Source organism: Schistocerca nitens, chromosome 12 (assembly GCF_023898315.1).
Source record: "Schistocerca nitens isolate TAMUIC-IGC-003100 chromosome 12, iqSchNite1.1, whole genome shotgun sequence".
NCBI classification, from domain to species: Eukaryota; Metazoa; Arthropoda; class Insecta; order Orthoptera; family Acrididae; genus Schistocerca; species Schistocerca nitens.
In genome coordinates, this window is record NC_064625.1 from 41,337,521 (window position 1) to 41,348,303 (window position 10,783).

The following is a 10,783-nucleotide window of genomic DNA, read 5'->3' on the forward strand; positions in this document are numbered from 1 at the left end:
TGCGATTCTCCAATTTGAAGCCAACCATTGCTCTCCAACTGAACTTTTTGCTGTTATTACTACTTGTACTACAGATATAATTCATGAATATTAAACACATGTCGTTCTTCCTAGTATTTTAGTATGCCTATTAGTTGACCATATATGAATATAGCTTTATTTGGTTGTTATGAACTGCTCTGAACATTTTGTACATCACTCTTATTGGTCACATCAAGTACTTCTCGTGTTCCGCAAAAAGTCTTGGCAGTTATCTTCCTTCTAGAAATGTTTGTCTAACTTTTGCCACTGTCTCTTTATGAGACATCCAGTCCTCATCAACTGAACTGCCTGCTGTTGAATTTCTTCTCTCAGTATTTTAACATCCAGTAAATTACACTAGTCATAATCCCTCATTACATCAATATGTGTTGGCTTCTAACATCAATTTAAATACGTTTATTACTGTATTCACGAATACCCATGGACGTTGTTCTATTTCAGTCACTCGCGGATGTGCCTCAGTCTTTCTTCATTAAACCAACTGTTCTTCGCTGTCTTTTTCCAAGGTCGTATTTTCCTCTAGCTGCTAATATTTTTCTCTGACTTATCCCTTATAAAGATTTCCACCCCCCTTCATGAGAATCTCCCACTGTGGTATTTCTCTTCGCAGAACGTCTATAATCAGTGTATTTCACACATATGTTACAAGAATTTGGCACAGATTGGATTATTCCGTAGCATCTCGAAATTGAACGACTTTCAGCATCGTGGAAAATACTTGTATTTCTGTATTCATGAATTCCCATGAACATTTTTACAATTATTACAAAGAATCACCCTTGACAGCAAATAGAAACCGGATTATGACCAAGGTTTCGACGCGGATGAGCACGCCATCTCCGGAACACACTAAAACTACAAACTATCTAAAGAGGAATGGACCAACATTGATACAGAATGCCCAAAGAGGCAAAATATTCGCATGTTGTTGTTGTTGTGGTCTTCAGTCCTGAGACTGGTTTGATGCAGCTCTCCATGCTACTCTATCCTGTGCAAGCTTCTTCATCTCCCAGTACCTACTGCAACCTACATCCTCCTGAATCTGCTTAGTGTATTCATCTCTTGGTCTCCCCCTACGATTTTTACCCTCCACGCTGCCCTCCAATACTAAATTGGTGATCCGTTGATGCCTCAGAACGTGTCCTACCAACCGATCCCTTCTTCTGGTCAAGTTGTGCCACAAACTCCTCTTCTCCCCAATCCTATTCAGTACCTCCTCATTAGTTATGTGATCTACCCATCTAATCTTCAGCATTCTTCTGTAGCACCACATTTCGAAAGCTTCTATTCTCTTCTTGTCCAAACTGTTTACCGTCCATGTTTCACTTCCATACATGGCTACACTCCACACAAATACTTTCAGAAAAGACTTCCAGACACTTAAATCTATACTCGATGTTAACAAATTTCTCTTCTTCAGAAACGCTTTCCTTGCCATTGCCAGTCTACATTTTATATTCTCTCTACTTCGACCATCATCAGTTATTTTGCTCCCCAAATAGCAAAACTCCTTTACTACTTTAAGTGTCTCATTTCCTAATCTAATACCCTGAGCATCACCCGACTTAATTCGACTACATTCCATTATCCTCGTTTTGCTTTTGTTGATGTTCATCTTATATCCTCCCTTCAGAACACCATCCATTCCGTTCAACTGCTCTTCCAAGTCCTTTGCTGTCTCTGACAGAATTACAATGTCATCGGCGAACCTTAAAGTTTTTATTTCTTCTCCATGGATTTTAATACCTACTCCGAATTTCTCTTTTGTTTCCTTTACTGCTTGCTCAATATACAGATTGAATAACATCGGGGAGAGGCTACAACCCTGTCTTACTCCCTTATCAACCACTGCTTCCCTTTCATGTCCCTCGACTCTTATAACTGCCATCTTGTTTCTGTACAAATTGTAAATAGCCTTTCGCTCCCTGTATTTTACCCCTGCCACCTTTAGAATTTGAAAGAGAGTATTCCAGTCAACATTGTCAAAAGCTTTCTCTAAGTCTACAAATGCTAGAAACGTAGGTTTGCCTTTCCTTAATATTTCTTCTAAGATAAGTCGTAAGGTCAGTATTGCCTCACGTGTTCCAGTATTTCTACGGAATCCAAACTGATCTTCCCCGAGGTCGGCATCTACTAGTTTTTCCATTCGTCTGTAAAGAATTCGTGTTAGTATTTTGCAGCTGTGGCTTATTAAACTGATTGTTCGGTAATTCTCACATCTGTCAACACCTACTTTCTTTGGGATTGGAATTATTATGTTCTTCTTGAAGTCTGAGGGTATTTCGCCTGTCTCATATATCTTGCTCACCAGATGGTAGAGTTTTGTCAGGACTGGCTCTCCCAAGGCCGTCAGTAGTTCCAATGGAATGTTGTCTACTCCGGGGGCCTTGTTTTGACTCAGGTCTTTCAGTGTTCTGCCAAACTCTTCACGCAGTATCGTATCACCCATTTCATCTTCATCTACATCCTCTTCCATTTCCATAATATTGTCGTCAAGTACATCGCCCTTGTATAAACCCTCTATATACTCCTTCCACCTTTCTGCCTTCCCTTCTTTGCTTAGAACTGGGTTGCCATCTGAGCTCTCGATATTCATACAAGTGGTTCTCTTATCTCCAAAGGTCTCTTTAATTTTCCTGTAGGCAGTATGTATCTTACCCCTAGTGAGACAAGCCTCTACATCCTTACATTTGTCCTCTAGCCATCCCTGCTTAGCCATTTTGCACTTCCTGTCGATCTCATTTTTGAGACGTTTGTATTCCTTTTTGCCTGCTTCATTTACTGCATTTTTATATTTTCTCCTTTCATCAATTAAATTCAATGTTTCTTCTGTTACCCAAGGATTTCTACTAGCCCTCGTCTTTTTACCTACTTGATCCTCTGCTGCCTTCACTACTTCATCCCTCAAAGCTACCCATTCTTCTTCTACTGTATTTCTTTCCCCCATTCCTGTCAATTGTTCCGTTATGCTGTCCCTGAAACACTGTACAACCTCTGGTTCTTTCAGTTTATCCAGGTCCCATCTCCTTAAATTCCCACCTTTTTGCAGTTTCTTCAGTTTTAATCTACAGGTCATAACCAATAGATTGTGGTCAGAGTCCACATCTGCCCCTGGAAATGTCTTACAATTTAAAACCTGGTTCCTAAATCTCTGTCTTACCATTATATAATCTATCTGATACCTTTTAGTATCTCCAGGGTTCTTTCATGTATACAACCTTCTATCATGACTCTTAAACCAAGTGTTAGCTATGATTAAGTTGTGCTCTGTGCAGAATTCTACCAGGCGGCTTCCTCTTTCATTTCTCTCCCCCAATCCATATTCACCTACTACGTTTGCTTTTCTCCCTTTTCCTACACTCGAATTCCAGTCACCCATGACTATTAAATTTTCGTCTCCCTTCACTATCTGAATAATGTCTTTTATTTCATCATACATTTCTTCAATTTCTTTGTCATCTGCAGAGCTAGTTGGCATATAAACTTGTACTACTGTAGCAGGTGTGGGCTTCGTATCTATCGTGGCCACAATAATGCGTTCACTAAGCTGTTTGTAGTAGCTTACCCGCGTTCCTATTTTCCTATTCATTATTAAACCTACTCCTGCATTACCCCTATTTGACTTTGTGTTTATAACCGTGTATTCACCTGAGCAGAAGTCTTGTTCCTCTTGCCACCGAACTTCACTAATTCCCACTATATCCAACTTTAACCTATCCATTTCCCTTTTCAAATTTTCTTACCTACCTACCTGATTAAGGGACCTGACATTCCACGCTCCGATCCGTAGAACGCCAGTTTTTTTTTCTCCTGATAACGACATCCTCTTGAGTAGTCCCCGCCCGGAGATCCGAATGGGGGACTATTTTACCTCCGGAATATTTTACCCAAGTGGACGCCATCATCGTTTAATCATACAGTAAAGCTTCATGCCCTCGGGAAAAATTACGGCCGTAGTTTCCCCTTGCTTTCAGCCGTTCGCAGTACCAGCACAGCAAGGCCGTTTTGGTTATTGTTACAAGGCCATATCAGTCAATCATCCAGACTGTTGCCCTTGCAACTACTGAAAAGGCTGCTGCCCCTCTTCAGGAACCACACGTTTGTCTGGCCTCTCAACAGATACCCCTCCGTTTTGGTTGTACCTACGGTACGGCTATCTGTATCGCTGAGGCACGCAAGCCTCCCCACCAACGGCAAGGTCCATGGTTCATGGAGGGGGAGTATTCGCATAAAATGTAAAATAAACGGTACGTGTGTACCATGTCAATAGCTGTACTTAGCTCAAACGTCAGATGCGTGCTTCCTCTCCCCAGCCACGTTCTGTTGGCCGTGGGCTCCCAGTTAAAATAGGCGGCACGTTGCGTATAGGCTGTGAGAGTGTCTGAATGGAACACGCTTCCGCAAATTGAGAAATCGTCTTCTCCATCTGCGTGTCATAAAATGTGTTACGAAAGTGATCGGATGATCGGGTCAAAGGTGCAGAAAGTTAATGCGTGTGTATGTACAATGTCCTAAGGCGAAGACAATGTTATATAAGTATAGAACGTTGACATGCTGAAACTATATAAGTGGGATAGCAAATTCCACGGATGGTCAAAACGCATCCACGCAGTACAGTTAAAATACCATCAGTTATAAGCAGGTTATAAATGTGGGTGATGAATAACACATTTTTCAATTACTTGGGGTCAGTGATTGTATTTGATGATTACGCTTGGATAAGCGTGTGAAGATACAAAATAAATACTAAGCTCTATTGAACACTAAAGGGTCAAATTAGTATGACAGACTTAATGTTATTCCGTGAAAGGACGTGCAACGTTGACTTCGTCGCCTTTAATATCTAATGAACGACAGAGGTCATGTTGAATAGTGCTATCGGATATGTAGCAAAATACTGCAGAAAGTACCCAAAGCTAAACTAGTTTCTTAAAATCAAGTACTTGAAGTACTGAACCATGAAGCTTAATCAAGGGAGGTCTGTGAACGCATATAGCGTTCAACAGACAAACTACCTTTAATATCTAATAGCTGTTGAAGTGAAAGGTAAAATAATGTCACGGGCTTAATATACATGCGTGAAAAGACGTACAACGTCGGTTTCATCTACCCTATTGTCTACTGACGGACAGACTTCAAAATGATTAGTGGTCTCAGTTGTTACCAAAATGCTATACAATTTTATGTATATATCGTGAAGATACGTACAATGTCACTTAAAGGTTTTTTTAAAAATGGTTATGGATTTATTTCCTAATTTTAGCCCAGAGTTCGGACTTGGAATGAATATGACTAAAAACATCCTTGCACCACCATATTCGACTTGGATAGTTATAACTAGGTGGGATGACTATCTGGACCATATTAGAAATATTCCTGCTTGTAAGAAGTGAGAGTACTGTGAACATGTACAAGTATCACTAATAATAAGGCGCTAAATGAAACAAAAAAATATGTGTATTGTATTAGTGTGCCCACGTTTGTAAGGTCACCCGTCATAACTAAGATTAAGGGAACCTAGAGCGTGACTGAACGAATTGACCATCCGGGACACCAAGCAACCGCATGAATGCATCAGCTTTCGTCTATGTCGTATGGGAGAATGCGAAGCACTGAGTAAGGGGATAAAAACTTCGAATAGTTTTCTTTTTGTATTTTAACTAGAGTTGGTCGTTAAGGATGCAGTCTTTGTCATACCAGAGATGTTTAAAAATCTCCGTTTCTACTAATATGTCTAATTTCATACCCCTAAATTCAGATTGAAGCAGCTCGGTACTGGCCGGGGGAATAGGCGCGTGAGCCATTTGTACGAGATGTTCAGCGAAGGTGGAACCCCGCGTACCGCTACCACTTCTGGTGATAATACGTTCCTTATATCTATTAGCTAGCGCTCGACCTGTTTGAGCGATATAATATTTCGGACAGTCACAGTAAGTAATTTTGTAAACCCCAGAATGAGAAAGTTTATCACCAGCGACTTGTAAAGAGTGGAGTAATTTCTTTTTCAATTTACTGATAGTGGAGAAGGCTACTCTAAATACAAAGGTAATAAGTAAACGTCCTAATTTGTAACTGATTTTTGCTATGAAAGGAACAGATTTAATTGCCATTGGTTCGTCATCTACTGCATCACCTGATGTGGAAGCCGTATTATTATTTTTATTTGTATTCTTACTGTATATTCGTGTTACTATGTGTGAATTGTAACCGTTATTTTTAGCGATAGTTTCCAGCGTACCTAATTATGTTTCTTGCTCCTCCGGGGAAAGCGGAATAGCCATGGCAAGATTGAGACTTGAATGAAAGAAGCCAATTTTATCAGGATTAATGTTATCAGAATATGAATTTTTTCGATAAGTATTAATAAACAATGTGGCTGTGCACTACAGTCAAGGTGAGATCTAAATAAGTTAAGGGCCTGGTAGAGGAGTCAATGTCATACGTGAAAATGATGTTTTCATGAAACTCGTTAATATTGAAAATATGTGGTCTATATCATTTTGAGTGCCATTAATGACAAAGATTATATCGTAAACATATGTAACATAAAATTTTATTTTACTCAAAATCAAAATCTCTGCATTACTGGAAAAAAAAAAGATCAGATTCTACAGAGTTCTGCAAAATTTCAGAAAGAATACCAGCTACTGGGATTCCCATAGCTAATCTGAAGGGTTGAGAATACATTTTATCATTGAAATCCACTAGCTGGTATTCTTTCTGAAATTTTTCTGAACTCTATAGAATCTGATTTTTTTCTCCAGTAATGCATAGATTTTCATTTTGAGTAAAATAAAATTATATGCAAGATGTTTTGACGATATAATCTTTGTCATTACTAGCACACAAAAAGAAATAGACCACATATTTTCAATATATAACAAGTTTCAAGAAAACATCAATATCATGTATGGAATTGAGTCCTCTACGATGTCCTTAAATTACATAAATCTCACTTTCACTATTGTGGACAGCCACATTCCTTTTAATACACATCGAAAAAAAACATATTCTGAAAACATTATTCCTGGTGACGCTGCACATCTGCAAGCCCATAAAACAGCCTTGTTTCATTCAAGTCTACACCGTGGCATGGCTATGCCCCTTCCCCGGGGGCGCTAAAAGCGGAATTAGTTACCCTGAAAACTATCGGTAAGAATAACGGTTACAATTCACACTTAGTAATACGAATGTAGAGTAAGAAAATAAAAAAATTAAAAATAGTACGGCTTCAACATTAGGTGATGCAGTAGATGACGATCCAATGGCAGTTATATCTGTTCCTTACACAGGTAAAATAAGTTGCAAATTAGGACGTTTACTTAAAACCTATGGATTTGGAGTAGCCTTCTCCACCAAGAATAATTTGAAAAAGAACCTAATCCACTATTTACAAGTCGCAGATGATAAACTTTCTCAGTCTGGGGTTTACAAAATTACTTGCCGTGACTGTCCGAAAAATTATATCGGTCAAACAGGGCGAGCGCTAGCTACTAGATATAAGGATCATATTATCACCAGTAGTGGTAGCAGTAAGCGAGGTTCCACCTTCGCTGAACATCTCGTACAAATGTCTCACGCGCCTAATCCCCCGGCCAGTACCGAGCTGCTTCATTCTCAACTTAGGGGTATGTAATTAGACATATTAGAAAAAATGGAGATTTTTAAACGTGTATGGTATGGCAAATACTGCACCCTTATCGATAAATTCCAGTTTAAAATAAAAATAAAAATTTTTTTCGAAGGTTTTATCCCCATGCTCAGTGCTTCACATTCTACCAAACGAAATAGAAGATAGCCGATGCATTCATGCGGTCGCTTGATGTCACAGATGGTCAATTCGTACAGTCACGCTCTATTTCCCCATTATCTTAGTTATGACGGCTGTCGTTACAAACGTGGGCACACTAATACAATACATAAGCTTTTTTCATTCATTTAAAGCCTTACAATGGATGATTCTTGTGCATGTTCACAGTATTCTCTCTTCTTACAAGCTGCAATATTTCTAATATGGTCCAAATAGCCAGTACCACATAGTTATAATTATCCAAGTCGGATATGGTGATTCAAGGATGATTTTAGTCATATTCACTTCAAGTCCGAGCTCTGGCCTAAAATTAGTAAATAAATCCTTATCCTTTTTTAAAAAGAATGTTTAAGTGACATGGTACGTCACTTCACCATATACACATAAAATTGCATTTCAATTTGGTCACATTTGATAGCACTAATCACTTTGACTTCTGTCGTTCAGTAGATAATGAGGGCGGTGACAGCGACGTTCCTTTCACGCATGTGTGTTGAGCCCGTTACATTATTTGACGTTTCACGTCAACAGCTATTAGAACATAAAGGTAGTTTGTCTGTTGAACGCCATATGCGTTCAAAGACCTGACTTGATTAAACTTCATGGTACAGTAACTCAAGTACCTGATGTTAAGAAACTAGTTTAGCTTTGGGCTGTTTTTACACCGTTTTGCTACACATCCGATAGCACTATTCAAAATTACCTCGGCCGGTCATTAGATATTAAGAACGATGAAGGCGACCTTGCACGTCCTTTCACGCAATTACATTAAGCCTGTTATTCTAATTTGACCCATTTCTAGTCAATAGCGCTTACAATTTAGTATAGTAACTTTACACGCTTATCCATGCGTAGTCATCAAATACTATCACTGACCCCAATTAATTGAAAAATGGGTTATTCATCCCCCATATTTTTAGCCTGCATCTAGCAGTTGGTATTTTGTCTGTCCTGCGTCGATGCGTTTTGACCATCCGTGGAATTTTCTATCCTACATATTTAGTTTCAGTCTAGCCACGTTCTATAGTTTTATATAATTGTCCTCGAGCTAGGACATTGTACATGCACACGTATTAACTTCCTGCGCTTTTGACTCGGTCATCGGATAACTTTCGTAAACTCATTTTATGCCAATCACATGGATGGAGACGATTTCTCAATTTGGGCCAGCATGTTCCTTTCTGACATTCTCACATCCTAGTTCCCGGCATCACCTCAGTTTACCTGAGAGCCCGCGACCCACTAAACGTTGGCTGGGGTGACGAATCATGCCTCAGAAGTTTGGGCTAAGCACAGCTATTGACATGGTACACACGTACCGTTTGTTTAAGATTTTTTGCGGCTGTTTGGCCCCTAAGTTCTCAACATTTTTATAGCCCATTCTTTCGTCAATGAGTCTAAGTAGTTCTTTGTTTCCCGCAATTCTTCGCAATGATTTTCCTTGTACGTATGATTGTCAAGTTTCTCCTATTCCCATTTTAGAAATATTCACTCCGGTTCATTGCAATTGCCTCCTGTTATACTACTTATCGCTGTACGCATGTAATCAGTGAAATACAAACACATGCTATTTTTCCCCGGTATTTTAGCATGGCAGTTGCTTTCACACTGGTTAAAATAGCTATTTGAAGTACTTCCTCCGCTATCCAAAATTTCTTCACAGTTGTCTTCCTTGTACCTCTATGTTTGTAGTGTTTCCGACAACGAAGTTTAAACAGAGTTAGTGCTCTTCAACTGAACTGGCTGCTGTGCTATTTATTATTGCAATATCTATAGCCTGAGAGATTTCAAACAGATGCGGTACTGCTTAGCATTACACTTTTTGCACATTGATTAAAATACCTTTGATTCAGTACTCATGAAGCAACCTGAATGTTTTTGTAGAGGCTTTCCTCTGTTTCCCACAAAGTGGTCGCATGTGACTTCCTTGAACACATGTCTTTCTAACGTCTCTGATTCCACACTTAAAGACATCGACTGTTCTTCAATTGAAGTGGTTGTTGTGGTATTTCTTATCGCAGTACGTATGTAATCTGCGAATTATAAAGACATGTGATTTTTCCTCCTTTTTAATAGTGTTTCAGCTCTTTGCGCATCGATTAAAAAACCTTTATATCCGTGTTCAGGAAGTGACGTGTAAATTTATGTACTTGTTCGTCAGTCAAGTGATGACCTTCTTCTGTTACCCAGAAATCTGGCGCAGTGGTCTTCCCTGTACGTATCTTTGTCTAACATCTGTCACTAGCGCTTTTGAATGCATCCACTCCTGTTCAACTGGCATGGTTGCACAGTATCTACAGCCCACACAATTTGACACATTTGTTTTTATTCCTTAGTATTTCAGAACCAGACGTCTAGTCACATTGGTTAATTATTTGTATTTCTCTAATCATGATGTACTCTGATCATTTTTGTAGGTCATTCCTTCGTCAATCAGGTGAAGTAGATCATCTATTTCTAGTAAATTCGTCGCAGTGATTTTCCCTCCACGTATCTTTGTCTAACGTCTCTGATTCTCCGTTTTGAAGACATCCACCACTGTTCAACTGAAGTGCCTTCAATGGTATTTCTTATCGGATAATGTGTATAAGCTATGAATTTCAAACACGTGATATTTCCCCTATGTTTCAGTAGTTTACGTATTGAGTAACATCTCTTTATGGCAGTAATCACTAACTAAGCTAAACATTTTCTACTTCATTCTTTCGTCAGTCAGATGAAGTATATGTTCTTTTACCCAAAAATTCCTTTTAGGTTACCATCATTATAGAGATGTTTGTATAATTTCTCTAATTTTTCCGATTTGAACACATTATCGCTGTTCAACTGGTCTCCTGTGGTTTTCTAATGGAAGCAGCCTTTCACAATTTCAAACTCATGTCATGGTTCTTAACTATTTCGGGAACCTATATCTCCGCACATTAACGACCA